Raw genomic sequence first — 12458 nt, 5'->3', positions numbered from 1 at the left:
GATTTTTTTTTTTTTTTTTTTTTCTTTTTTCTTTCCTGTAGTTTATTGGACATCATCATATACACACACATGCTATACCTTAATTTTAACCAAGCATTCAGCACTTGTGAGCATGTAGGAATATAATTGGTGCTAAACACATGTTCAGACTAAACTGCTAATCAAGTCTGCCTTCATCCTGCCCCAGAACACATGCGCACACAGACACTTGAACTCTGAAGGAATCTTGCCAAATAGAGAAGAGACTTATTTCTTACAGCTGGGTTTCATTTTTGCAGCTGTCAAGTAGCAAAGGAAAGTAATGCTGGTGACCAGGCCAGAGTCTGTGCCCTATGTGCAAGACTCCTGGGAAGGAGGGACAGCAGTACTGTGTGCAGCCTTCTCTGTGCCAGGATGGAGAGAATCAGAGCATCATGAGCTGCCAGGTACCCATACAGAAACAAATCCAGGCCTATGCTCAGCAATAAACAATTGCTGCTGCATTGAAGACAAGCTCTGGGATGGCTCTCACTGAAAGCTCTTTTGGATGTGAAGCCATGTTGGGAGCCCACCCACTGCATGTGCTTGCATTGTGTCATTTTATATCACCATCAAAATCAACGCAGGCCAACAAATGGCACTAGGCTTTGAAACAACCTCTCGTTGCAGTCAGTGCCCGTTTTAGGTGGGCTTAGGTCTGCTCAGTGCCACAGTGCTCCCATGGGTGCCCAGCAGCTGACCTGGGGCACTGGGACTCCAGAAGATGATCACAAAGGTAGAGGTGCTGCTGCTTTGTTGTCTTCCTTTGGCAGCCTGTGTGTGACCTTATTTACTCTGTTATCAACTTCTGGACGTGGAAGTGATGATGAGAACAGAAATCCTCTTTGTTGTTTCCAGCCCAAAACAGAAACTTGTCTGAGAGGGGACATGAGGGCTGGCACAGCTCATTGCAGTGAAGGGAGTGCAGCATTAGATATTGACATCCATCATCTGGCCTGAAAAAGGAAATTCTGCAGTAAAAACCCAAGTGCAGTTAGCAGCACATCTCAAGCAAACGAATGCTATTATCCTACATGGAGAATACATTAATACAGATGACCGTTACATAACACACATTGACACAGCATAATAATATATTTACTCCAAGTAGGCATGTTTTGACATTGCACAAGCTGTGTACAGATGCCTGGAGAATTGAGAATTTTTATATTTTTATGGACTGTCTTTAAAACTTAATTTTGAAAAAAGAGGCGGCATTGAAGGGAAGTCATTCAGCCCATAAGACAGAAGACGTCGGTTCAGTTCTGACAACTTCAAGGGAAATTCAGAGGTGCTTTGCTCCTATGTCTAGAGTAATTGAGCCATCATCTCTGCGTCTGTCAGATGTCAGTCATTTAACTTGTGCCTCAGCTGTGTGTGATGAATTGCACATTGAGCCAACTCCACCATCTCACGATCTGTGTTCTAGCTGTGTGCTCCGTATGGGAGCAGGCAGGGTATCCTCAAATGAGTTTGCATAGTTTCTAGCATGGAAAAGACTAAGTCTTGAATATGGTCACTAAGCACAACGAGTCATTTTTGCTATTTAGGGAGTTGAGCTGTTTATTCTTGAACTTCTTACTCTAAATTCAATGGAAGGAAATTAATATTTAAATCTCTCCTATATTGCCCTATGGGAAACTCATTTACTGTAAAAATCCATTGCTAGAACAAAAGCTTGATAATGCCCAAGTGAGAGTCAAATCAACTAATTCCATAATAAAATAAAATGAGGGGAAAAAAATGAGACAGGAAAAACAGCAAACATGGTGAAAAATGATCTCTGCGCTTGGTAAAACCAGCCTTGTTCATTACTGCTTTCCTATAATGCTCAACTTTATGCTGCAAATCTATCTTTCGAGACTAGAGTCACTTTTCACAGAAGCCTGTCTGGTGCCATTCAGTATCTGGTGCGCTCTGAAGAACGCTGCAGTGAGCGATGCTGGGGGGGCTTGGGGGATTGTGCTCCTCCATGTACAGCAGGTCTCCTCCTCCAGAAATCTCAGGTTAAGGGACCAATCTAATCCCTGTAGTTCTAAATCACAGCCCAGAATGCTAGCATGCTGTAAACCAACGTTTCTTTATCAAAACAACACACCAAAAGCAACCTCGTCCTCCTTTTTTCTCTTACTTTAAGCTGATTAGAAAGTTCTGTAGTTGATTAAGTTCTGCAGAAATTGGGCTTGTGATGAATCATTAAACAAAGACATTTTTTGTACAGCATTAAAGCCTCAAATGATTAATTAAGGGCACAATGCCAAAACAAGTGTCTTTGTTTAAAACGCAGTGGACAAGACAGGCTTGGGAAAGTTGATGTCTTAAGTAGACGCCACAACATGTTTTTAATTATGTTCAGGAAGAAGAACAAGAATGGGAATTGCCAACTGTTTGGAAAGATAATTTTTTTTTTTTTTTTTTTTTTTTTTTAGAAGAAAGATTAGAATAAAAAAAACCAACAAACAGAGCATTATTGATTTAACACAAATGCCATTTGTTGGGCCTTTTGTAATTTCCTTATTAGTGTCATCATTCTGGAGTTCATATGCTCCCTTCTGTTATAGCATTTGGCACACGTTCAGCTCCCAGCAATATGATACAGTAAACATTCAGCGACTGCTCATATTAAAATGTTTTATTTGTTGTAACTGTACCAATGATCAGGCAGCGCAAGCCCTAAATTACCCCAACTGTTCCACGAGCTAATTGGGCAGGGAGGAGCTAGTGACCATTCCTGCATACACATGTGGCGCACACACATGCACACAGTGCAGAGTGGTGCTCTTGGCTGGAAACAAAACAAGGAGTTCATGCAATGTTGACTCTCCACAGCTCCCTGTCAATGCATGCAGACTGCTCAGACATAAGCTCGAATCAGTGCCCGCTCGCTCTGACAGATTTCATTACATCACTCTGCTTGGGGAGATCCCAAATATTTTTCCGGATGCTATTTGCTAAGAGCTCTCTGAATGGGTTTTATTCAAGAGATTGCTTCAAATGTGTTCTGAATTCATGAAACACACTAATCTTATGTTTTTAGATATGGAAAATGGTTTTGGACTCTCCACTGAAGAGGAGCTTGGAAAGGATTGTGGTGGATGGACAAAGAACACCACCCAGAAGTCTGCTTACTGCCAGGAAGAAAATAAAAGAAGTACTGACCACAGTGGCAAAGAGTGTGAAGGGATGTAGTTATAGCAAGGCTGAAACAAGGATCCCTTAAGACTCTCCAGGTAACCTTGGGATTGCTGCTGCCTCCTCTCCTTCTGTGTGTCCAGTTGTTACCTGAATATACACAAGCAAGGCAAGGATCTCTGTAGCCCAAAGAAAGCCATATATTGAATGCCTTTTTTGCACACTGAGCAATATCAGGTATATCAGGAGCCTCTCATAGAGGAGCTTCTTCATTTCTTAGGAGTCTTGTTCCAGCCCTGATCTTTATGCAAACCTCCCAGTGCCCTCAGCAGGAGATGCTGTGGATCAAGAGTAGTGTGTGACCCTGATGCTGTAGTGCAAGTCCCTGGATCATAATTAAACACATAATTTGGCCCTCTCCACAGAACAGGCCTTGACACCTCTGGGGAAGATGTGTGACCTTATGTGCCTCTCCATCCCTTGTTTGTCCCTTTAGAAATGGCACATGTGTAGGCATGTAATCAGCCTGCAATTACGTGGCCAACGTTGGAATAGAGACTGCTCCTCATCCTCTTTATGAGCAGATGTAAATATTAACTACTATTAACACCTGTTAGCCTTAATGAGACAAACTCATGAAAGCCTTATAGGCGGGTAAGTAGGAGAGCAGATCTCTCAATTGCCTCTTTGGTCCTCAGCCAGTATGGGGACTGTCAATAAAAAGTGAGGGAGTTATTTCTACTGAGCATCCCATTACTTCATACACCTGTGGGTGTATGATAAAGGGAAGGCTTTGTCTTCCTTTTTTTCTCCTCCTCTCTCCCCCTCAAAAAAAGGATTTCTTTTAAAGTTAAAGCCAGAGGCAATGCTGGTGAAGGAGCGCAGGAGAGGCTGGGCAGTGACATTTCTGTCATGAGTTGTGGGGAATGCAGTGGGCTGCAGAGTGATGCAACTCAGGACAGAAGCCAAATGCTGGTTTTGCTACCAGATCTCTCCCTGAGGCCTGGGCCAGCCCCAGGTGTTTGTTCCATGCCCAGGGCGTTGAGTAAACACCACAACTAATCAGATGCAGCAAGTTGTCAGGTCTATATGGATGCTATAAAACTTATAAGGATCCCCTCAGGCAATAATAATAGCTGTCTGTGTAAATTCTGTATGTAGCAAAGCAGAATAGATCCTAATGGGCTTCAGTAAAAGCAAAGAAAACACGCATGACATTTATAGCAAGGAGAGTGTGTACAAGCAAGATGAAGTTTCATCTGTTGTCTCATATTTCTCTGCACCTCTGTAAAAGCTGGAAACTCCTCAAAAAGCCCTGGAGGTGTTGGGCTTTTCCAACAGAGGTCTGCCAGTGCTGAGCTCAGCTGCAGGTGCAACAAGTAATGTAAAAATAAGTAGCATTAGAAAGGTTTGTTAATTTTTTCCAAGAACCTGTTATATGGGACTACATTAGTTGCAGCAGCAGTATTCTTTGCAGTGTAACGTGTGACATCAAATTTGATTCCTAATGCTTCTACAAGGGATGAAAGAGTTCCAAAAGCCCTCAGCAGGCTTTAGAACGGCAGCTGCTCCAAGTGGTGAGGAGGTGGGCTGGGTCAGAAGTGAATCCTGGGGAGCACAAGTCTCAGCCCAGAGCCACAAGGATGCTGGGTGCTGCAACCCCCACCCTTCCACAGCCAAATGTCCTTCGTGGCATGTCTGTTTAATGAGGTCATTTTATGTTTCTTTTAAGATAACTGTTATTGGATGTATTCACTCTGCACAGCCCCTACATAGGTTCAAAGAGGGCCGAGCTGTGCTTGACATCACAGGTGCCACAGGGTGACCCATGCTACAGAATGTGCCTGCCAGCATGAAACTTTTACAGCAGTTATTGCTGTGCCTCTGAGCAAGTTCCTTGCTGCTTCCATCACTTCTTAAAGGCAGGAAGATTTCCCCCCTGCTCGCTGTCGTGGTTACTCAGCTGTACTACTTTGCTGTGGCCTTATGTGAACTGCAGCAAATGAACCATCAGCTCTGGTCCTCCTCCCTGTTTCATTACAGAAAGCTATTTGCCTTTTTAAATTGAAGTCTGAGAAATAAGTGTGCAAGTGGGTTAGAAGCCTAATGTCACCTGGAGGTAGTTACTGTGGTTGCTTCTTTTGAAGGCAGAAATGTCCAATGGAAAGGCAAAACTGTATGAGGGAACCTGCAGCTTACAGAGAGGTGTTTTTTCCCTCATGTGTACAAAATCATTAACTTTCAATAAGTCCTCCTTAATCTCCTGAGCCATGCAAACAAACAAACAGATAGAAAAAAAACAATGCAATGTTTTCCCTCTGCCTTTCAAAAGCACAAACAGCGCCGTGTGTGCCAGATGGACGCTTTCAGAGGGAGCACACGCATGGAGAAGGCGGATGGCTGGGCAGCATCGCTGGTGGGGAACGGGGAGGGAGCTCTGAAGTCTTGGGGCACTTTGAGGAGTTCCATAACACATTGCTACAGCGTCTGCCTCGCAGCCCTGTAGGAGTGGAGCGCAGTATATTTAGTGATAAACTGCAGAATGATTTTCAGCACGTTGCAATGCTCCATTATATGAGCAGGAACAAATAACGTCCATTAAGATGAAAACATGGGAAAAAAAAAACATGGGAAAAAAATCCCCACCACCAGAATTCCTAGTACACATTATGTAGGAGAACATACAAGTGAGATGATAAAGTCTGTCCTATATTTTTAATACGTATACAAATTTATGGCAATCTCTTTGAATTCCTTTACATTTCACCATGTTGAGACCCCGCCAAGCTGCTGAGGAATGCTGGGTGGCACACAGTCGGAGGGGATGTAAACATGCAGAACTTAGGAACAATTCTGCAAGCACATGCAAAGTCAGTGGCAGCACTGAGTTCTCACCTAATGCCATGTAGATGCAAATTGGCATTCATAATTTAAACAAGTCCTTTCTCTGCACCCCGGCAACACAAGCCGGATGCAAGAGGAAAACGGAAGACTTTCTCCGGATACAGAGAGGATCAAGCAGAATCTCATTAAGGACCACTTCAAAGATCAGTTCTTCATTTCCATACAAACAAGTTTAAATTATCTTGTGCGAATCTGCTGTTAGCTGTTGCACTGTTCCATTATGCATGATTCTTGACTGCTTGTATCATGAAAATCTGCACAGTGCTCCATTAGTGATTTTCAGTGTTATGCTAAAGCTTGCAAGTGGTCATGTTATTAGGTTAAAGTACTACGTTTTGCATATTTATTCTGCCTTGCCACATTTATTACTTCTGATAGTGGCCCGGCAGAGTTCCTCGTGCATTTGACCACCTACATTTCATGAACTGCGTGTGATTGCAAGTACAAACACAGCAGATAGCTGAACACAAACAGACCGACAGATGATTGCCTCTTTGCTCACACTTCCACCAGGGTTTTGATCTGCTTCAGAAAGAAACATACACAATTCCTGCACAAAGACACATCGGGTCTATTTACACAATTCATCCTTTTAAACAACTCAAACTATGTGACAAATTTCGTTATGGCAGCAATTAGTGTCTTCATTACGAAGGACTTCTTTTTACACGTAGGTAATTTAAAGAAGCTTTTCCCAGGATTTCCTTCTATGAATATAAAAATGATATCAGCTGGTTGGTATGCCTTCATATTTGCCTTACTTCTGGGATGCACTATACTGTTAACTTTCACAGACTATATTCTGTTCCCAAATTACTGAAATCATCTTGCTTTCCTTGGAGACATTCATAGTAGGAGAGAGACCTGTTACAAAAATCAGGAGCACATCTGGCATGTTACAAAGACAAATATTCATTATATTTTTAAGAGAAAACAATAATTCTTCCTTCATACATTGGTTATTCTTTAAAGTCTTGGGGTCACTTGAACACATAAAGCACAAAGCCTTCTCCTTTGTGAGAAGTGAAAACGTGTTTTAATTTTCTAAAAGACACCAATAGTTTTCCTTCTGCTTTCCCAAGATGACACATTCCAGTAAAAACCAATGGTGAATAATGGTCCCTGCCAGCAAACTCCTCTGGCTAAGAACTGCAGCGAGCGGGCAGGAGGTTGGGAAGAGGCAGGAGGAAAGCCCCGTGTTTTGTACAGCAATCACTGCTGCTGTAGCTGCCCATAAGCATGGATGTGCTCAAGTGGTGATCAGATGCAGCCCTGGAAGGCTGTGGAACGGAGGGCCACAAAATGCAGCCGGATGCCATGAAAGCGCTGCAGGAAACCTGCACTGGATAATGATGTGCTGGGGTTGTTTGAAGTTCATCTGGACACACAGCACTTCTCCAGTCTCATCTGGGTGGATGCAGATGATGCAGGACAGCACAGAAATAACAGGAATAATATGCGGTGCCTGAACAGACACTTCTGAAAGGCTTATTATGTTGAGATGCGTCTGAACCAAAATACTTTTTCCAAACAGTTTTGAAGATGGGGAGTGATTGACATTTGAAACCAAATCATGAGCCACGTTTTGAAAGAAATTATTTCTTTTTTCATGAGGGGCCAAGCAAAATCCCTGGATATCAGCCTACCCATCCGTCTATCGCCTCTGTATGGGGCTATTCAAATCCATATCCAAAATTTTAGGCTTCATCTGATCTCTGATAATAGATTGTCAGCTGTGATGCTTTATCCCCATAAATTGTAGGCTGACACACGTTCCTTCTCAGGTAGTTCATTCATCTTAAAGCGTTTTGTGCTTCTAATTTGTCATTTTTCTCCCTGCATCCCTGCTGACCACAAATTACAGATGCTATCTCATCATGGGGCACCATAACAACAATAAAAGCCTCAACAAAATAGTCAGGATCTGATCCTGAGTGGAACTGAATGCCTTCAATTTTCCCGGGTGCATCTGGGAGCAGAGAAATACCAACGGTGCCCAGGAGCACCTCGGCTGGTTCCCAGGGATCCCTGCTGTGGGCCCAGGTTCTCTTTTTCACATAAGGATCAATAAAAGCACAGCCCACTGTGCAGTGCTATCAGCTGTGTATGAAGCACAGAGATGGCACCGATTCCAAAGGAGCTTGCTATGAAGATATGAAAATACAGACAAGAGAAAACAACGAATTTGAGTCATGGACACAATGGAATAACATACACAGCAGAAAAGGATGAGGTCTCAGCAAAGTCCCAGCTGACCGTTACCAGGCTGAATCAGCTATTTTCTGTTTCTTTCCTTTTCAGTTTCTACTAGGCTGTAACTTTAAGGACTAATATTCATTTTCTGCGCCTTTCTGTTCCTTTTTTTCCCCCCTTCCAGACAGGTTTTGCAATAACCCTGCTGAAGCTAAAGCCAGGGTTACTAAAAGCGATCCAAGTTTGAAGATATTGCCATTTTGCAAGGCTGACTGGGTGTGGATAACAAAATTAAGAATCAGCCTTATTGTGAATTGGCATGGAAAGAAAAGAGCTCTGAACTGTTCACACGCCTTCCCACACTTTGCTCCAAAACATTACAGAATTCTGTTCCTGGAAAGATAAAAAATCACTGGCAGGTTTCAGTACCTGTGTCTGCAGTTAGTGCACAATTACCATCCTCCTATAGGCAGGTGCAATTAATTAGCTACATTTACAATTACAGCAGCTGTGTACAGACACAATAGGAGAGAAGCAGCTCCTTCACACTCAGCCTTCCAGTTTCCACGTGCCTGCAGACACCTGTCCCTTCACTCTCACCTTTTGTGTCATACTTACGTGCAGGAGCTGCAATATTAAAGCAAAAACCGCCTACATCACATTTTTAAGGCATCAGGAGTCTTTTCTTTCATCTCCCACCAGATTTTTAACATTAAACAAGAGTACAAAGGCTACTGGAAGATCTTTTCCTGGCACAGTGGCTTTGGTGAGCATGGGGGCTGCCTGCGAGGCCACCACTGAGCCCCAGCCCCCCAGAAGCCCACTCTCCAAGGAGTTACAGCCACCACCTCCCTGCACTGCACCGAAGAAAATAGATGCGATTTTCTTTACAAAAGAGCATTTCATTTAGGGAAAGAAAGAAAAAGGAAAGGCAGAGTTAACACAGCCATTATTCTCCATCTCGGGGAAAGCAAATCCTATTTTGCCTGTCATTACAGTAGGTAGAAAAATCCTTTCATCCAGTCATTAGTTGTAAACATTCCCGCGCCGCCTGGGACCAGGCCTCTGTTTCCCATCCCGTGCCGAAGCCATTTTCTAATACTAATGTTTTATACACACATCTCAGATACAATGCGAACTCCCCCAACCCCAAAGGCAACGGGGCATTCGTTTATACTAAATCAGAAGTGTCACCCTTGGCAACCTGCAGCACTGAAACATTTATTCGGCTTCACATTGCTGGCACTTAGAATTATTTCTTTCATGCCTGATAGCCGAATTACAATATGGCAGGTTTCCCCGGAGCCACTGGATCATTAGTGCCAGCTCACAACATACTTTCAACTGATATGGCATTTCATGTACAGCTGCCAATCAAGGGATGGGGAATGCAAATGAGGGTGGGCCCATTGGTGTTCAATTACTGTACAGTGAGCTCGTACGGCCCCGCTAATGACTGGCAGCCGTTTTGCTGAGTGCAGGAAGAGCAGAGAACAGAGGGAGGAATTCCCTCCGGGGAGCCGGGTGCGAGTGCAAGAAGTTTTTACATTTGATTTCCATATTTATTCATTTTTTCCCCCCTCTGTGTGTTTCTAAACACGAGGCCGAAAAAATACTTAGCACAGCTTGTTTTACAAATACACAGCCTTGTCAGTTCAGTCGATTGCCAAGGCCACATCAGCAGAAGATTAGGCTTTTTTTCCCCCACGTTCCCTTCAAAATATATGCCTGTCTTCAGAGCGGCCCAAGATGCCTCAGCCTTGAGGGAGTTTTAAGCTACATGGAATCTGTTATTATCGTTCAGTTTTGTGATTTCTGCCGTCCTTTTCACACACAAGAAATAACGATGCTGCTCTGCCCACAACACACATCCTCCCTCTACTGCTCGTGAGCTCCTGCTGCCACAGGCTCCTGCTCTGTGCCCACGTCTGCAGGGGTTGGCCCACGAGAAAGATGAAAAACAATGGCAATGCTATGAAGAACGACGGCAATGCTATGAAATCAGAACTGCTGAACGCATTGATACATCACTGTAGGCATTACGGCAGCCCGAGACCAGTGGTGGTGGGTTCTGGGCGTGCGTCACGCCAGGCAAACTAAATCAAAGCACTGACAAAGCATAACAGAAGGGAAGGTTTTATCCCACCTCCACTCCCTCAACATCCAAGTTCAAGGAACAGAAGATGATACCCAGCAGTTTCAAATGGGATTTGCTCTGCATTTCAGCATCGGTCGCACCAAAATCTTGAAGTGAAACTGATGGTATGGGGGAACAAAAAGAACCTGCGCAGGCAGTGCCTGTGTGACACGTGCAAAATAAACATGCTCTGCCTCCCCAGGCTTCCATGCTAACATGGCACCCCTTCACAAACTGCACGTGGGCTATTCTTAAGAGAAGCAGCTCTGCCCAGTCCCTGTAGGAGACAGATTTGACACAGAACAAAGCCAACATCCAGGCTCAGTCCAGCCCACAGTTAGAAACACAAATGTTTAGCACGTGCCATTCAAAGAGACGTAGAACACTGCAAGGTGGTTCTGTTAGTATGCTTTTTAGTTCAGAAAACAATTGCTAAATCCTAAATCTTTTTTTTTTTTTTTTTGTAAAAATACATTATTCAAAGGAAACTTTCACCAGCTCTCAAGAGTACAGTGGATCTCCAGTCGAAACAAAGGACCAAAGACAGAACAGGAAAAAAATAAATCAAAAAAATATAGTCTCCTGTGTGGGAAAGAAGCATTTCTCTTTGATTCTGTTCAGATGATCACCACTAGGGGACCAGGCTACTCCAATATTATGGGCAACACAAATATGCTCTTGCTCTGCTAACAGCAAGGCTGGGACTGCACACAGAGGTGATCAAGCCATGGGACTTGGTATTTTGTTATGCTACATTAGTGGAAATGAAGAACTCCTTATAAATGTCAACAGCACTGAATCCATACCTGTTAAAATATAATTAAAAAATGAAGTAGTTCTTGTGTCTGCATAGTAGCTGCTTTTTAATGTTAATCACTGAGTCACATTTAAAATCCTTTAAAAACAGGAAATGATGTGAATGACTAAATGTCTTTGTTGTTCTTTACTTATTAAAGCACAGCAGAAGCCAATTAGACTTGTTTTTCTTAATGCTAGGTAATAAAGTGGAATGCTCCTATTTTCCGTAAGCAGACTGCAGTCCTCCGCAGGATGGCATGATGGAGAAATACCCCAGAAGTCACTGGGATAGGAAGCCTGATCCTGAATTAGTGAAACTTGTTTGCATGCCTGCTACCAACGTACAGAGGCCAAATGACAAGTCTGAGGTGGAGGCTGGTAGGAAGCAGATTTCCTGCTTGCACGGAATGTCTGAGATATGCTCCTGCTTTGCTGGCACTCCTCCATTTAACTGTTTGCAGTGGAGAATAAAGCACTGTGTTGGACCTATCCAGCCTATTATTTCTACCACCAATACCTAACAGTGCGCACCGAGAGCTGCTGCTGTCTATAGAACTGCAGCGGAAGCATCTCTGTCCCTCTGCAGTGCATCTCAGGAGGACCTGGGAGCTCAATCTCAGGAAGAAAGAACCATTTCTACCTGGCACTTAGCCCTGAACTGATTGCCTTAGTTTCTATCTCTAAACGTCACTTTGGGGAGCAGTCAGCGGCAGGACCGGAATCACAGCCGCTGTGACCTCACATGTGCATTTCACGGCCCAGCACCACAGGTCTTGGTATGAGACCTGCACTATCATAGAACATCCCCTCCCACTTCCCTGCTATGCCAGGGGCTGAGAGCACACCTCCAAACAGTTTCTGTGCACTGATCTGTGCAATGCTGCCCTACGTGTGCCCAGGGAAGGAAAGGAGAGCAGAGAGCACCATGGCAGAAATCCCTCTTTGGCGATCCTTGGATGAATCCATTAAAAGGAAATTCCCAGAATATCCCCAATATAACCACAGTTGGCATCCTAATATATTCGTCTGTGTTTCTCTTTTTCCTGGTATGTTGAAGGAGAGTTTTAAGATTAAATTATCAGTTGTTTTAGTACTTATCTAATACCACAGGCCTAATTAATTTTGCTGTTATAGAGACTTCCTTGGAAATTATATCCCATGATGCCGTCCGCTCCTAATTCACATATCCTTCATGGACTGATCTCTCAGCCTATGGAAAAATAAACACTTTTCCCTTAAGGAAGCAGGTGAGAGAGTATATCTGTTGCTTCTGGTT

The 12458-nt window shown here is 43.6% G+C and overlaps 2 protein-coding genes across 4 annotated transcripts in view; both read right to left on the bottom strand.

The window, feature by feature from the left end:
- Nucleotides 1–12458, bottom strand: part of DOK5 (docking protein 5) — a 514932-nt gene that overhangs the window by 317302 nt on the left and 185172 nt on the right. The gene's annotated exons all lie outside the window — the stretch shown is intronic.
- The window catches only part of TSHZ2 (teashirt zinc finger homeobox 2), a 211821-nt gene that overhangs the window by 24928 nt on the left and 174435 nt on the right, over nt 1–12458 (bottom strand). Inside the window, exon 3 of one of the 2 annotated variants that reach the window (XM_048963014.1) lies at nt 26–974. The exons of the other annotated variant lie outside the window; for it this stretch is intronic. The gene's annotated coding sequence lies outside the window, so the exon portion shown is untranslated. Of the gene's footprint in view, nt 1–25; nt 975–12458 lie in introns of those variants that run through there. 2 annotated transcript variants of the gene reach the window in all.

This window comes from Lagopus muta, chromosome 16, assembly GCF_023343835.1.
Source record: "Lagopus muta isolate bLagMut1 chromosome 16, bLagMut1 primary, whole genome shotgun sequence".
In the NCBI taxonomy this organism is placed as follows: Eukaryota; Metazoa; Chordata; class Aves; order Galliformes; family Phasianidae; genus Lagopus; species Lagopus muta.
This window is presented reverse-complemented; position numbering and strand designations above follow the sequence as displayed.